Raw genomic sequence first — 12414 nt, 5'->3', positions numbered from 1 at the left:
CCGGGAACTGAGACCATGAGCGGGCAGGAGCGACAGGGGGATCCCTGCGGAGCCCAGACAGCAGCACTGCGTCCAGTGGCATCTGCCAGCCCTTCACCAAAGGGGTGCTTTGGGGGCTCCCCCCGCTGGATGCAGGACAGGTTCATCCTGCGGAAGAGCATCCTCCTGCCTGTGCCCCCTTCCACTGGTGCCTCCCATCACTGAGCTGGGGATTGCGGGAGCTCTAAAAATAACCCCATAACTCTGTGCCCGGGTACGTGTGCTCCCTCCAGCCTACTCAGGCAGGCATGCAGAGCCATGCCTGTGCTGTGGGGGGGGGACTGCAGAGCTGTCCAGAGCCGCGTCCCTCCTTGGGGGGGCACCAGGTGAGGGGCCCCCTGTTCGGCTGCCATGTACCCGAGTGGGGCGCTGCCCAGCACAGCCCATCCCTCGGGAAGGGGACCTGGAAATCCCAGCCAGGGTGCCAGAGGTTGGGTAAATGCCAGGCTTAGAAACACATTTTCAGAGGCATGTTGAAGATTCACAGGTTTGGGATTGTTATTTGCAGGCTTGTGAAGCATCACTGTAGTGGGTTACTCATCCAGGAGGACGTCTCGTTCGCTGTTCTTTGTGTCCTGCAAGCTGGTGATGGCTGGGAGGAGAAGGTATCGTTGGTCCCAGCAAGGTTAATGTTTTTCATGTCAGCTTTATCCTCTGTCTGTGCTTCCCCCAGATCTGGACCTGTTTACATTTGGGGTTGAGGCTGGCTGTGGGATCTCAGGTGACAGATGAGAAGTGATCCCAGATGAGAAATGGAAGATGCTTTGACCTGATGATTTGATTTGATCCTTTTTGTCTCTGCCCGTGGCTTCGCTGCCAGTGCCTCCCCTTGCCCCTCTCCCTGCTCCTGCACACCAGGAAGGCCGTGGTGGTTCTCCCTGGGGTCCTTCCTCCCAGGGAGGCTCCGCAGCTTGGGTCGGTGAATCGAGGTAAATGTGGTGAATAATGGGAACCTTCACCCAAAACAGGAGCCTGACCGTCCTCTGCAGTGGCTGTGTCGGAGCCGTCAGTCTGGACAAAGCACGTCTCTGCGCTGATCCGTGGTGGTCCGTGGGTAAAACTGGCTGCAAAGCGCCTGAGGTTCCAGCTTTTTTGGAGCCTTGTCCCACTGCTGCCCCCTGGTCCCCTTGGGACAGCCACCTTGGTGCCAGGGTCTCTGAAACAGCAGCGAGGTCCCTGCTCCTCTTCTTCTGCAGAAAAAGCATGACAACTTCAGAAGAATGAAGCAGCTCAACTTTTCCACTCTTTTTTCCAGCCCTGGACCCCTACGGCAAGCCTTGTCTTCAGAACTTGCTGTTTTTCACTTGGAGGCTCCGTGAGAGCGAGCAGAGAGGGAGAGAGGGCTTTGCGATCCGCAGCTCTCCTGGGGGAGGATGTAGCCAAAAACTGGGGACCCGTCGCCTTGGCCCTGCAGCGAGCATTGAGCCACCAGCTCGGAGCAGAGCCTCGGGCACCTTTCCTTTGGTGCCCTTCTGTAGGGATGAGAGCGGGGCTGGAGCAGGGTTTAGAGAGATCCAGAGACTACGAGCATGGCTCTGCCCACAATAAAGAGGCCAGGCCTGTGTGCATAAACAGTGAGTAATCATTTCCAGCTCCCTGAGCTGCACAGCAATGTAACTGTACAAAGAGATTAAAGCTGTAGGGAAACGTTTCCTTAAAACCAGCTGACACATTTGGGCTATGTTACGGGTAGCCTTTTTTTTTTCTTTTTCTTTTTTTTTTCTGTTATTATTTTTAACAGGAAAGCGCCTCCAGCCCGAGATCCCAAACGGAGAGGCTGGATGAGAAACGCAGAGAGTCCCAAATCCGCGTGCTCAGGGCAGGCGCCAAAAATGAGATAATCTGGAAAAACGGAGCCCTGCCGCGCCAGCCACTTGGAAGGAAGGCGTGCGAGGAGCCTGCGTGCGGGGGAGATGCTCGTGTCCCCTCGCGGGGACGCTGCCTGCCCCGGCAGCCACGCGAGGCCACGTGCACGGCCGTGTGTCTGCGCGGGGAGGGCAGCGGGGGCCTGGCAGCTTTCTGATTGCTCCTTCCCGCCGTGCTCTCTTCCCCTTGTCTCTGCAGGGAATAGCTCAGCTCGTTTTGGGGGTGTATTTGGGGCAGGAAAGGGGCCAGGGGATGTGGATGTGCCGGCGCTCTGCTGCGCATCCTCGCCCACCGTGAGCACTGCTCCCAAACTCGCAATGCGTGGGCTGCCGTCGTGTCCAGCTATGGTCATCGGGGTGAGTGTGTGCATTTGTGTGCCCATAGCTGTGTTTCCTCTGGACGCCTTCAGGGTGATGTGTGGGGGAGCCAGGGCAGTCCCCAAGCTGCTGCTGCTGCCTCCTGCGCCGTGCAAGACCCACAGGAGACGCGGGCTGTGCTTCGGAGACAAACACAAACGGGGAGTTCATCTGCCCCACTGCAGGTCCCCGAGGGCCTGTAGTCAAAGCAGTGATCTCAGCAGCCGGATTCGTTATGTGAAGCAGTAGGTTCCCATCGGAGAAGTGACAGCTCCCCCTGCCCTGCCCTGTCTGAGAGGGGAACGGGACGAAGCCGTGGGTGCTGAGCTGCGGGGTGCTCGTGGCCCTGCGCAGTGACCTGGCAGGGCTCTTCCACGTCTGGTTTGGGGCCGGGGACAGGATTGTGCATGAAGGACGAGGTTGTGCATCGACACATGTGCTCCCAGAAACCTGCAGGGAGCGTGTAAGGCTGAGTGTGTTCATGCAGAGGTCAAAACCTCCCGGTGCAGGCAGAAGGTGACCGGCGGTACCTCTGGGCACCGGGCCGGAGTGTGGGCCCCGCAGGCCTGTGGGGTCCCGTGGGGCTCCTCATGGTGGACTTGGAGCCTTGTGTGGCGGCAGGGCCCTTCCTGAGCTGCACCCAAGCCCGTGGGTGAGCACTGCGGCCTGCTGCTGGATTTGCTGGTGTGGGAGCGACGCCGAAGGCCACAAGACCTGCAGCCATGGCCGGGGGAGGCGGGCGTCGCATGCAGGCCGGGGCGAGGACGCGCTCTGTGTGCCCCGTGGTGTCGGCACGTCTGAAGCCTGCGGCAGTTGTGCTCTGGGACATGCTCCCCACCCTTGAGCTCCTCTGGCATCTTGAAGCTTTCTCACATTTAGGTTAATCATCCTGCAGGCTGATAAGGCAAATAAAACCCGTTATCTTGACCGAGATAAAAACAAAGAGTTTGCTTTGATCTCTTGCAGTAAGGCCCGGCCCCTCATTTCGTGTCTTGGCCAGGGGAGGGAAGTGATGGCAGTGGTGATGAACCTTCTGCAGCGAAGAAATAGTTTTCTTGTGAACTATTTCTAGAGCTCTGTCCCTGCCTGAGATGTTTCTGTTGGCCAGCAGCTGAGAGGACACCACAGGCTGGGTACGGTGCCAACGCCATAAACTGATAGAGGGCCTGAGGAACTGCATCGAGATGGTTCAGAGATAAACTTGTTTGGGGAAGATCAAACGTTGTTGTGACCAAAGAAGATAACTTGACAGCTGGCCAGTTGTGTTCCTTGCTCCTCCAGCAAACAAACAGCCCCACAGACGCTTTTGTGTTGTCCAAGATGTTGCAGTGGAGGCGAGGGGAGCGTGGCTATAAATGGAAGAAGCAGCTCCGCTTGGATGGCAGCCTGTGCTCGCCTCCCAGCTGCTCGTGCGGCTGCTGCAGCTTGTGCAGGGGGCTTGGGGAGAGGGCTGCTTTCCTTCGGGTTAGGTCAGTTTGGGGCTTTTGTTTCATTGGGCTTCTGGATGGCTCTCAGAGTGGAAGCGACCTGGATTTCTGTAGGATCACACAAATATTTCCCTCCTCGATTGCTTCTGCTTGTCTTGGCATGAAGGCAGCAGAGGACATACGGGGAGACAGAGCCGGACCGAAGGGACTGCTCCAAAGCGTTGTACAAACAGCAGAAGTCTGCATATGTTTATGAATTTATGAAAAGCACATAATTTTAACAAACTATGTAAGGTCACTGTGCCAGCTCAGCAGTGGTGACATGGGGTTTTCCACTCGCTTGGCTCCTCCTTGGTTTGTATTGCCTGCAGTTTCTTCTGTAGAAGTAGCGGGTTGGTCTTTGCATAGCAAAGGCAATTTGTTTAATGGGGATTATAAATGACTAAAAGCATCTTTCAACATCTTGAACTCCAAAGATTGTTGATGCTTTAGCAAAAATGAGTATAACTTTTGATTTATGTTCTAGCTTGTCAGCCCCAGAGACCGTGTCCAGGCTGTGTGCGAGCTGGGGGGTCCTGGCAGCCCCGGCCCTTGTGAGGTCTGGAGCTGCAGGGGCTCCGTGGTGCACCTCCAGCACGGCCCCTGGCTATCGTATACAGGGGGCATGGAAATATTTAGTGGGAGCCGAGCACCTGCCTCCTTTTACCTCTTTGTGAGCAAGAGAGACCTGTGCAGGGAAGGGTCCCGGTGGCTCCATCTGTGTGTGCTGTGCTGCGTTCGCCCCATCTCAGCGGAGAGGTCTGTGCTTGAGCTAACCACCTGCATTTCCATCTGGGGCTGGTGCGAATTGTGTCTCCAAAAGGCTTCTTTTTCTCTGCTGAGTGTGAAGAGAGAGACCCTGTGCGCTCACTTCAGCTGGAGACGTATCCATTTTGGCAAGACACATTTTCCCCTTGGCTGTTATTTCCAGAGACAGGGGTGGAGAAGGATGCTGCAGCAGGACAGACCTGTGCGAGCCGGTAGTCCCTGGTTATCCACAGTGCTTCATGGCCCTCTTGCAAAGCTGCTCCCCTTGTGTCGGTTTTTCTGCCAGCGGGTGGACTATCATTTACTTAGGTTCACGGATCAGACTGTCTTTGATGCTTATCGACAGTACTTTAAGGTTTTATGATGGCTCTGCCTTCTCCCCTTCCCTCCTCTCTTGCTGCGCGTGGAGCAGGACGCACGTTCCTCCCCTCTCTCAAATTAAAGCTCAGTTTGGGGAGCTCTCAGCCAACGAAGGTTAGATGGGAATCCCAAATGGTGCCTAGGAGAGGGCAGTGATGAAAGTTAACGATACGTAAGGTCTTTAAGGAGCTTTCCCAGTCATAACTGTACGATAGCTCACTTCTCTTAAATTGTGGGGCTTTTTTTACTCCTTTTAACTCCAGCACAAATGCAGCTGGGTGTATTTCGTGTGTGACGGGTAGCTCTGGAGGGGACCGCGGGTACTGCCCACCCAGCTTGGACTGGGACCCAGCCTGCTTGCTTGCCTTGCATGTTTTGGCTCTGGACGGAGTTTTTGTTTACTCTGCGTGGCGTTCTCTCTGATCCAGGAGGCCGTGCTGCTTTTTACTAATGCACCGAAGTGCTGGTGTCCTCTGAAGCCTTCTGTGCTGGTACGTGGAAGTGCAGGATGGGTCCCCGGTTACAGCCTTTGAAGCTAGGACTGTGCAGCTCCTGCCATTACGGCACGGAGGGTGCTGTGCTCCATTGCATGTGCAACGTGTTTTGGAAGTTCACTGTCATCCGTAGCGGAAATAAATTCAGGGACTGGGAGCCTGGAAAACATTGAGAAGATGGCTCAAGGTTGGGTGGCAGGAGAGCCTGGCCAGGAGCTGCTCTTGCCATTCACTCACTCATCACCTCGGGTGAATCCCTCTGCCCTTTACCCGTTCCAGCTTCTTCTTTCCTAATAATGAGCTGCTGGACGTGGCAAGAGGCCTGGGGTTTGATCCTTGCATGGACTCCTTCCTCCATCCGGGAGCGGTCCTGCAGCCGGCCCGGAGGAGAAGGAGGATGTCTGCCTGTTTCTGCATCAAGCCCTCTCCAGGCTGCTCCGCTCTTCTGTCTGCTTTCTTCTAAATTTGAAAATCAGCGGGTGGTCTCCAGAAGCCCATGTGTTTAGTGATCTGTTTTCCTTTTTCTCTTGGATTTTCTTGGGTGGTTAGATGACAAGGGTCTGTTCGGGGCTGCAGTGAAGTCATTTATGGGTCGTGCAGTACGCAGCCCAGCCGTGGTGGCCGGCCACACACAAAGGGAGGAGGGCAGTGGGTGTGATGTGCAGTGCTGGGGGGGTGAGGGCACGGGGTTTGGGGGCGGCAGCGCACCCTGCGTGACCCTAGAGCCCCGGGCTGGTTTCCTCCGGTGCTCTGGAGGCACGTGGTTCACCAAGGTCTGCAGCGGAGGGAAGGAGAGCGCGGTGAACTCTCAAACTTGCAGCGAGAAGCTTGGAAAGGGAACCCGAGGGCACCCAAAAGGCTGCAAACCCACAGCAGGAGAAGGACGTAGTTCGGAGAGGAAAAAGGGATTGGGAAGGTAACCTCTGGACGTGTGTGAATGGGCAGGGAGGGAGGGAGGGAGGGAGGGATGCTGCCTCCTGATTTATGGGCGATGGAGACTGCTGACGCTGGGAGGGGTGGAGCAGGCACAGGCGGGGACTTTGGGATGCTCTTTGCCTCGTGTCCTTGTGTTTCCATCTTGTGCAGATAGGAAGGAGAATGGCGATTACCTTGGAGTTGTCCAGATTTGTCCTGGGAAAAAAGGAGTAGATGTGAGCAGCTTTTCTGATAAAACGCAATTGTTTAGACAAACTCTGGCTGAACTCACTTCCTCCTGCAGCCCAACGCGCTGATAAATGGGGGGGGAAGTGGGAGGCTGAGTTCACTGGCTGCTGAGCCCTTCCTTGGGGTCGTGCCACCCCCGAGGTCCCCTTTCTCGTGGCCTTGGAGAAGACGAGAGGACACCTGTGAGGGGCTGGGGGCACCTGGCTGGGATGTGGCCATGGTGGTGCCGGTGCCCTGCGTGGCTCCTGCTGTCTCCAGGGATCGTTTTGTGGGGGAGTGGGACGAAATCTGAGATCCTGCCCGTAACACTGCTGTCCCTCCTGCCATCCCTCTGGGACACCGTCCTCCCTGCCCTACTTCGTGTAGGACACAGAAGTTCACTTACAGCTCGGGAGCGCGCGCCCCGAGGTTGGGAGGTGAAGGGTTCCTGCCCGGCCCCGGAGGAGCTCTGGGATTTCCTGTCTGCTCCGTGGCTTCGTTTCCTGGGCAGAAAAAGCCTTGCAAAGGACGAGCTCGGTGAATCAGACGCCTCTGCGTGGACCCTGGGACCCTTTGTCCCCCAGTAGCAAGGCGGTGCCCCCGCATGTCACCTGGGGAAGGAGCACGGGGAGGCGATGGGAGCAGTGCAGGCGTCCAGCTGTGCCCCAAAACCGCTCTGCAGAGCTCTGGGGCTCGGGCGTTTGGCCTCCCCTCTGCCTGGGGGAGCAGGAGGACTCGCTCTGGGGATATCTCAGCCTCTCGAGTGGGTTGCGGGGTGGTCGCTAGAACAGCGAGCAGACTGAGGCCGTCTCGTTTTTAGACGTGCAAAATCGGTTTTTCTCTCTTATTGCCTGCTGTTGCTGCTCTGGGGAAGTGGGGACTGGATGGGTTGCACACATTTTCCCTAGAAGAGCCCCTCCTCGGCTTTCACAGCCCCAGCTGCCAGGCTTGCTTCTCAAACAGTTTGCAGAGGCTCAGGTATTGGAAGGGCAAAGCGGTGCCTGCAGGAAATGGCTGAAGCTTCCTGCTCCCGGGATGGTGCGAGTGTCAGGGCGGCTCCGGAGCCATCCTGGGCGTCCCGCACCCGGCAAGGAGCCCGGGGTGAGCCAGGGCAGCCTGAAAAATGGGCAAATTGTCCCCTGCTGCTCTGGGCGTGGGGTCTGGGCTCTGTGGGGAGAGCTGGTCAAAGGTGGGGGCAACACGTCAGCGGAAGGGCTTTGCATCGCGTAAATGAGGGGGGTTTTGGGTCGGGGTGGAGGCGGTGAATGGAGAGGCGCTGAGTGTTGGTGCAGTGTTTGCTGCGGTTTTATCTGCCGCCGAGAGGGCCCCTGCCATCCCGACGTGACAGGGGAAGGTCTGAAAGAGATGGATGACGAGGATCTGAGTCAGTCTCGCGCGGCTGGGGCCGGAGCGGGACCTCCTGCATCTGTCAGCAGGAACAATGCTGAATGAGTGCCTTAGTCAGAGCCAGAAAATTCTCCCGGCGCGGACGGTTTCGCACTTCGTGCTGGCTGAGCACCATCTACCTGGCCAGGCAGGGAATAGCAGCTCCCTGCCTGTCCGTGCAGGATGGGGATGCGCAGAAATGGAAGAGAAATGGGAGGTTTGGGGAGGGCTGTGCGCCTTCGGATGTGACTCGGCTCGCTGGGGATCACTGCACCGCTATGGGAAGCTCTCCAAACCCCAGCTTGTTGGTTGGAGCATGGAAATTTAGGTAATTTTAATCAAATTCAGTCGAATTGCCATCGGTAGGCTGAAAATGGCCTAAGCAATGTGGGTGGGAACCCACAGTTAAAGCAGAGGCCTGAGGTGGGAGCTGTGGAGCGAGCAGGGTAACCCTAACGCCTCTGATGCTGTGCCCTGCAGCACCTTGGGCAACTTTGATCTCACTCGCGCTGACTTTCCCCTGTTAGTCACTGATAATCCCAAAATTGCCCCTAATGAAAGACAAATGAAGGCTACTGTGTCTGTGCTGGGACGTGTCGTTCCGGTGGCAGGAGCTGAAGCAGTGCCTGCAGTGCCCCGTTGGCTGGGTGCACCAAGCCGTGCACAGAGCAGCCTCCTTCTGGGGTTTTGTCCTCGGCCCTTTCTTTCCCCATGCAGGGTGGTTTCACGGGGTGTGGGGGAAGAGCCATCCCCTTTCCCTGTACATGGTGCGAGGAGCAGGGGGGCGGCCACACGCCAGGGGCTGGGAGGGCTTCGTTGTCCCGGGTTGCGGGCAGCAGCTGCCCTGCTCGCCCCTCTGAGAGCAAAACCTCGAGGAAGAAGGCGGTGAAGCAGTTCCCCACATGGGTTCCTGGGGCCGTGGGTGCCCTTGGGGAATTCAGCGGGAGAGGAAATGTCCTTCTTGGGGCCGCTGAGGCATTTCGAGCCTTGCAGCTTTCTGCCGAGCAGCTGCGGTGAAGCCGTGGCTCTGCAGGAAGGAGGAATATTGTTGTGTGAATCGCCGGGCGGCTGATTTATTTGTCTTCTTTCTGGCTGACCTCCGGGGTCCCCTCCGAGCCCTTCCGCGGGCCAGCTCGTCCCGGTGCGGGACCTGCCCCCCTTCCCACGGCTCTGCGGGGACGGGAGAGCCGGGCTGCAGCGCTGGGGGAGCCTCAGAACCGGCTGGGAAAGGTTTGGGAAGGGCTCGGCCAAACGCTGCGCAGAGGTCGGTGCGCGTCTCGCCCAGCTGCAGCTATCAAGGAGCCAAAGCTGCTCCCTAAGGGAGGCCTCGATCCAAAATGGGGGGGAACTTGGGGTGCAGGGGGTGAGTCTCAGCAGGCTTCCATGCAGCCCTGAGGTCCTGCTTTGTTCGGAGCTTGCTTAAAAAATACCCTAAATGATAGGTTTGCACCTCAGCCTGTGCTTGGATGCTCCCAAGCTCCGGATCCGGGGTCTGTTCTTGGACACCTCTGCGATGCTTTGCCTTCAGCACCAAAATGGTCCAATTCTGCCTTGTGTCTGAGCGGGGGCTGGTGCCCCGAGTGCTACCGGTGCTGCAGGGACGTGGGGGACAGCAGGGTTTGGGGCCCAGGAAGCGCTGAAGTCAGCAGCGCTGCCAGCTCCCGGGGCGAGAAGCGAGCGCGGCGCCCTGCAGAGCCGCAGACCTCAGGGGCTGCGGGGGCGCAGAGCGAGGCGCTGCTCTTATCTGCCTTCATCTGCAGCTTGCGGCGCCGCTTCCTGGGGACAGAGGCAGCTCTGAGAGGGTTGGGGGCTGCCGTGGGGCCCGTCTGGTTGCGCTGGCTGGGGGGGCGCTGGGGCTCGCTGCAGCTTGGGGCTGGGTTTGTGGGACGGGGCTTTGGAAGCTGGCGGGGAGCGCGGTGCTGAGTCCCTGGGGACCGCTGCGTGGAGCAGCCCCAGCCCCGGTCCTGCAGCCTGCTGCAAGCTCTGGTCCGTGTAGGAAAGGAGGATGAGGCCGGGGGGACCCTTGGTGTCTGAGAGGTTTGTGTCCAGGAGAGCTGCTCCAAATTTATCCCGTGGGACGATCTTCTTCCGCTGGGTCGGAAGGCGGTTATGGGGCTGCTGCTGTGGGGTTGGGTTGTGTGCGCTGCGCGGCTGGGCGTTGGGTGTAGCAGAGCTGAACAGGTACAGGGGAACCCCAAAATGGAAACGTGAGCCAGGCGTGCCCGGTGGGTCTGAGGAAGCGTTTCTTGTACTCACACCTGGAGCTGCTCGCCCCTGCCTTCCTGGGGGAGCTGCCTCCCCAGCAGCTCCCGTGGCGGCTCCTGATGTTCTGCTGCCACCTTACTCAGCGGCAGCTGCTAACTGGGGTGCCTCAGCCTGCCCAGCGAGAGCAACCTCAGGCTTTCCTGCCTTCTGCCACGTGTGTGTGGATGCCGCGGTCTTGGTGCTGAGCGCTGCTCCTGTCCTGCGTGTGCGTAGCGCCGGGGGGGCCGCAGGGGTGATGCCGAGCCCCGAGCACTCGGTTCCCGCTCGGCTCCAAATTATGGCTGTGGCCGCGGTATGTACTGAAAGGGCCTGGGGGCAGTTAGAGCCACTGAAGTTGGAACTAGGTGCCTAAGCACCTCTTTGGCTGTCAGCCCTAACCCCTCCGTGTCCCCCAGCGCAGCACCGCCCCGGCTGGAGGAACAAATGCACAGAACCCCACGGCGTGTGCTGCTACGGGGAGCTGGGTGAAGGGCGAGCAGGGGGCTGGATGCCGCGCTGGGGGAGCTGCGAGCCCCACGTGGGTTAAACACCGTCACCAGGCCGTCGCCTCGGGGCTGGTCCTGGTGGCGGGGTGCCTGGCGCGAGGGATGGAGCCCGTCGCAGGCAGCCCTCCCGTTAGGGCTCAGCACCGCCGTGGTAGCGCCGTGCTGCAGACACCTCCCGCAGGCAGCAGGAGAGGGGCTCAGCTCCATCCTGAACCTCTTCCAAACTCCTCCTCGGGCGCAGGACGTCCCGTGGGATTACGGGGCGCGTGAATGGGGGGCTTTCTTAGAGGAGGCTGAGCAGCCCCCAGAGGGCTCGCATGCAGAAGGAAGAGCACGTTGCCAAATCGTAGGAGGAATTCCCACGTTCCCGTTCCTTCCCCTGGCTGCCAAGCCCTCCTCCTTTCCTCCAAAGCTGATGTATTTAGCTGGATTTAACCTTTGCTCAAAGAAGTGAATAACAGGGCTCTGTTACTTTTGGTTTCTGGGTGTAAATTTACGATTCAGAGACGGTTTTGTACACACAGCACGATTCTGCTGGGAGAAAAGCCGGGGGAGAGACCAGCCGGGAGCGAGCGCATCACTCGGGGCTCCTTTGTAACCGGGACTTTCCGGGGGCCTGCCGAGAGGTTTCTCTTCCTTCCTGCTCAAACAAACTCCGCCAGGGCAGGCTTTAGGTGTCAGTCAGATCTCGCCGTTTCAGCACGAACGGAAGGGCAGCGGCGTGGGACTCGGACTCCTCGTGCCTGCGGTCACCGCGGCGCTGCCCGGCCGCGTGCTCTGCGCCAGCCCTGCTGCAGCTCGCCCGACTCGGCGCGGCGGTGGTGAGTGACGGTGCTTCGGGGAGGAGGAATTTTTTTCCTTGCTGATTTTTGCAGCTGAATGCTACAAATCCGGGTACGGTCTGCTCGGGGTGCCCAGGTTTGAGGTTTCCAGGAGGTGGAGAAGCAGGCGGGGCTGTTGTGCGTCAGGGAGGCACGGCTCCTGCTGGTGTCCGCTGCCCTGGGCGCTATTTGTTTGTCTCCTGTGGTCCTAGCCCTGGTGACAGTGATGCTAACGATTGTCACCAGTCGTGTAATCAGCAGTGCCCAGCTCTGCCAGTGTGTGGACCGGGGCCTGGGTACCTCTGTAGGTTCGGTGCGCTGTATGGGGAACCCTAAAGGTGGAACAGGCACCGTCCTCTGCTCCTGTGTGTGGTTACACGCCCCGTCTCTCCGGCCAGGAGAAGTCCTGATGGAGCTCAGCTCTACCCCAGGACACTGTGTGGCCTGTAAAGAGCTGCGATGGCCGTTTCCAACTCCGCAGGATTTGGCTCCTGCTTTATTCCAAAGACCGGCCCCTCTGGAACTCATTAGGAGGACGCCCACGTCGGTGACCCTGAGGTGCTCCTGGCAGCAGCCGGCCGTGGGGGAGCTGCCGCCGGAGCGGGGTGCTCCAGGGGGCTGTGGGGGCGCTGTTAGCTCACTGCGGGACCCCCAAGGCAGCACAGGGTGTTTGGGGTCCCCAGTGCCCCTTAGGTGTCGGGAGCAGGCTGGCCCCGGGCGAGCGATGTCCTCCTTCAGCCGGACCTCCAGGGAGCGGCCGGACACCTCCGAGCTGTGGCAATCGCATGTGGTCACAGCCCAAGCTGTGGGATTTGGGAACTTCAGAGTGGGATTTGGAGTAATTGCCAAAAAAATACCAACTCATTGATGATAAAAAAGCACAGCCGGTGGCATCACAGCCAGGTCGGGATGCTGACCCGGGCAGTGACCCCACAGGGTCTTTTTCTCAGAGCCCCGTGTAAATC

General features: G+C 58.9%; 1 protein-coding gene across 9 annotated transcripts in view; it reads left to right on the top strand.

Annotated features, from left to right (window-relative positions):
- The window catches only part of SEPTIN9 (septin 9), a 129509-nt gene that overhangs the window by 81878 nt on the left and 35217 nt on the right, over positions 1-12414 (top strand). The window contains exon 1 of one of the 9 annotated variants that reach the window (XM_080560663.1): positions 11309-11449. The exons of the other annotated variants lie outside the window; for them this stretch is intronic. The gene's annotated coding sequence lies outside the window, so the exon portion shown is untranslated. Of the gene's footprint in view, positions 1-11308; positions 11450-12414 lie in introns of those variants that run through there. 9 annotated transcript variants of the gene reach the window in all.

The sequence above is a fragment of the Anser brachyrhynchus genome (genome assembly GCF_964034855.1).
Source record: "Anser brachyrhynchus genome assembly, chromosome: 18".
NCBI classification, from domain to species: domain Eukaryota; kingdom Metazoa; phylum Chordata; class Aves; order Anseriformes; family Anatidae; genus Anser; species Anser brachyrhynchus.
The sequence above is the reverse complement of the archived record's forward strand: the minus strand, read 5'-3'. Positions and strand labels throughout refer to the sequence as shown.